The sequence below is a fragment of the Onychomys torridus genome, chromosome 1, assembly GCF_903995425.1.
Source record: "Onychomys torridus chromosome 1, mOncTor1.1, whole genome shotgun sequence".
Lineage (NCBI taxonomy): Eukaryota > Metazoa > Chordata > Mammalia > Rodentia > Cricetidae > Onychomys > Onychomys torridus.
The window spans coordinates 101,407,310-101,411,637 of NC_050443.1; positions in this window are offsets into that span (position 1 = coordinate 101,407,310).

A 4,328-nucleotide genomic window follows, 5' to 3' on the forward strand; every position below is an offset into this window, starting at 1 on the left:
GAAACTATGAAATTTGCAGGTAAATGAATGGAACTAGAAAAAAAATTCATCCCAAGTAAGGTAAACCAGACTCCAAAAGACAAATATTGCATGTTTTCTTTTATATGTGGATGTTAGTTTTTAAGCCTTTGATATGCATGCTACAATCCATATAACCACAGAGGTATAAAGTACAGGACTGGGGGAAGAGGAGGATCTCCCAAGGAGGGTAAATAGAATATATAGTAATGGAGAAACAGGAATGGGACTGGAGTGAGAGGGTTAAAAGGGGAGGAGATGGAAGAGAGGGGTAAAGAACGGGATATGGGGAGGGACAGCTAACACTAAGGGACATTTGAGGGGCATATGGGAACCACTATTGTAGAGGCTTCATATATTATACTATATATGTATGTATATATGTATGCATATATATGCTCATATATACATATATATGTATATATGCTCATACACACACACACACACACACACACACACACACACACACATACACACACACATATATATGAAAGAAGTCTAAATGGAGTCAACAAATAACATGGGAGACAAAGCCCCAACCAGGCATCTTTCACCATCAAGTGAAACAACAAGTTCCAGGAATGGATTACATCTAGTGGAGTCATTGACAAAGGAGGACCCATGGGTGCTCATAAACATCTCCAACTATTGCAAAGGCTATTGGCTACTTTCTGCAAACTGATGGTAAGGCCCTATTTTTGAGGATAATACTTACTGTCTTAGTTAGGGTTTCTGTTGTGTGAAGAGATACCATGACCATGGCAAATCTTATAAAGGAAACATTTAATTGGGGCTGGCTTACAGTTCAGAGGTTAGTCCATTATTGTCACCATGGGAAGCATGGCAACATGGCAGCAGACACAGTGCTAGAGAGGTAGCTGAGAGTTCTAACATCCAGGTCAGCAGGTAGCAGGACAAGAGAATGGCATTGGGCCTGGCTTGGGCTTCTGAAACCCCAAAGGTCCCTGTCACCACCACCAGTGACATACTTCCAACAAGGCTACACTTCCCAATAGTGCTACTTCCTATGAGTCTCTGGCAGCCATTTTCATTTAAACCACCACATTTACATAGCTAACTTAACATAGAGATGTCAAGCTGGTATCTAACTAGAGGCTTCACCCCCACTGGCTGGTGTTCACAGTACTAGAAGGTACCAGAAGAGAGAGGTAGCCATCAACCCAGCTATAAACCCTGTGATGTACAACAGTGGACCTGCCTGTAGGAAATGCTGGTGCATTAGTGGCACAACATTGTAGGAGTAACCAACCACTCTCTGATTGGATTTAAGGTCCGTCCATGAGATGGAACCCATGTCTGATACTGTTCAGGTGGCCAAGAATCCGAGACTGGATAGGCCATTGGCCTAGGTGAAAATCAAATGCGATTGTTTGGCTAAAGGAACATAGCAATAACATGGCTCCTAATGATGTTCTGCTGCACCCATTGATCAGTGCCCTACTCAGCTATCATCAGAGAAGATTCCTCTTGTAGCAGATGGGAACCAACAAAGAGACCCATAATTGGACAATGGGCAAAGAGTAAGAGATTTTGAAACACTGAGTCCTAAATGGGATGTCTTCATCAAATTCCTCACCTCAGGGCACAGGGATCTATGTGGAAGAAGGGTTAGAAACATTTTTAAGAGCCAATGGGGATGGAAGACTCCAAGGAAACAGTGCCCTCCAGACACAACAGGACTGATGTACACATATGAATGCACAGAGACTGTACCTAGTTTCAAGCCAGATGGGGTCCCAGTGCTGAGGTGGGGAAGTGGACATAGGCTCCTCCCATCCCTAAACAAGAAGTTATCTACAACTGATACCAGCTTGCAATGTTAAAATTAGTTTTCTCCAGTGGAATATCACTGGGTATTTTAACCATACTTCAAGGTAGGCCTCATGCCAAGCAGTAGATGGCCAACACAAAACTCAGTGGTAAATTTTGTAGACATTTTGTTTCATATTGTTTTCTTTGGGTATTTGTTTGTCTTACTGGTCTTTTGCTCACATATTATGGTTTCTGATTTAGTGTTTTTGTGTTTTTTTTTTTTTTTCCTGTGTAGGAGTTTTTTGTTTGTTCTCTAAAGAAAGAGAAAAAGAAAGGGTTTGGAGTTGGTTGGGTGTGGATGATCCAAGAGAGCTGAGGCAGAGGAAAAGCATGATTAGAATATACTGAAAATTTTTTTAATAAAAAAGAGAAAAAAATTTAAAACTCATGGGTCACTTATGAAAGAAAATAATTTTGATACCATGAAGTAGCTATAGGAAAGGCCATTTTCAAATACAATAAAAATACACCCATTTCTATAGGCTAAGCGAAGTACCCAGGGTAAAAGTGAAGAATGCTCTTTATTGGAGAAAAGGCTCTGTGACAATGATGAACACAATGTCTATGCATATGCACATAAATCTCCATATCTATCTATCTCTCTTTATATCTTTAAATCTCCAAAAATTCTGAATGGCCACCATCAGCATCTTCAGGAAAAGGGCTGGAAATTAACAGGGCTGCTGAGGCTGGCAGGGTCCTGTCTACCTGCAACCTCATACTGTGATCTTATTTGGAAATAGTCTTTTTGTAGATTCAAGCAAGGGAACTATCAAGATGAGACTAAATTGACATTAGGTACTAAATAAATCAGAGAGCTCTTGTAAGAGAAAGTGACACAGGACACATGGAATGCAGTTATTGAGTACACAGGAAAATGGGGAGACTGTTACAAGTCAGCAACATGTGGAGCCAGCAGAAGTGGGAGGAGGCAGGAAGTCTTTTCTTTGGAGCCTTTGGAGGCGACACATCCTTGCAGATACCTCAATTTTATGTCTCTTGGCTTCTAGAACTGTGGAAGAATAAACCCGTCATTTTAAGTTACAATGTTTGTGGAAATTTATTATAGTATCCCCAGGAAACAAATGCAGGCAGACACTCATATTCTCATCTTCCAGCAGCATTAAGGGACTTTGGAGCTACTCAAGGTCACGCTAGCACAAAACAGTAAGTTATAAAATCCATGTGAGCTTAGTGGTGGTGTTAGTGCAGGCCTTTAATTCCATCACTTGGGAAGCAGAGGCAGGTGGATCTCTGAGTCTGAGGCCAGCCTGGTCTACAGAGGAAGTTCCAGGACAGCCAGGGATACACAGAGAAACCCTGTCTCAGAAAAAACAAACAAACAAACAAACAAAACCCAAAAACAACCAAAAAACCCCCATGTGATAAGAATGGTAGAAACCCTTCATCTGGAATCCACTGAGCCATCTTACCGTTCTTCCTATGGTTTCTGAGTGTGTAACTGAGAACACACCCCCCCAAGGCAGCTGACCTTCTATATTGATATATTGATTCGAAGGCCAATGATCACGACTGTTACGGTGAGAAAAGCTACATGGAAACCATAGAACTTTTCCTTTCTGTCAAAGCACTGGCCAAGAGCAACACTGCCAGAGACTTGGTAGTGTACACCTGTAGTTCCAACACTGGGCTGAGGTGGGAGAACTAAGTTTCAGGCAAACCTGGGCTAGACAGACCTTAATCTGCAATACTGTAAGGATGACGGAATTTGCCACCTCCTTTTTTTTTTTTTTTTTTTTTTTTTTAACATATTTTGGGCTAAAAGCACTTGGAAAATAGCTAGTTCAAGAGGGGTTGTTCTGACAAGTCTTCCAGAAGCAGGAGGTACCTATGTGAAAGATGTTTCCCTCACCAAGAAGAAATGTTCTCATGAGAGACAGGGAATTGGGGCTGAAAGAGTTCTATACAGACCTTGTTAAAACCACGTCTCCCTTCGGTCTCCCAGCCTAGTGATGCTGCACAATCATTTCTCTGTTTCTTCAAAGCATTCAGGCTTTGCTACTTTTGGGGCCTCTATCTGGAAGACCCTCCCACACACAGATAAAGCTGTTTGCTCTTCCCTGCCACCTGCTTATGTTAATCTACTCCTCAGGCCCAGCAGGAGACACTAAGAGAATAAAGTCTTCATTTCCTACAACTTTAGGGCAACAGCTGGGATTTCCTCCAGTTAGGCTGCCATGCAAGTCTTGTCAGAAGCACATGTAGTATGTCTGTCTGTCCAACATCAATTTTACCTTGGAAGTACAGCAAACCATTGCTTGGGCTAATGGCACTGGCGGTCGGAGGACTGCTGTACAAGAACTGCTGTGGATTCACATCATGCCCCTTTCTGCTGGCTATGGAGGGCAGCTGTGAACTGGCGTGAATTCAAGTTCTTCTTACTAGTTATAAGGATTGGCCTTGGACTTCTCAAATAAAGACATCTTTCAAATTATAGCAAACCAAAGGTAGCCATT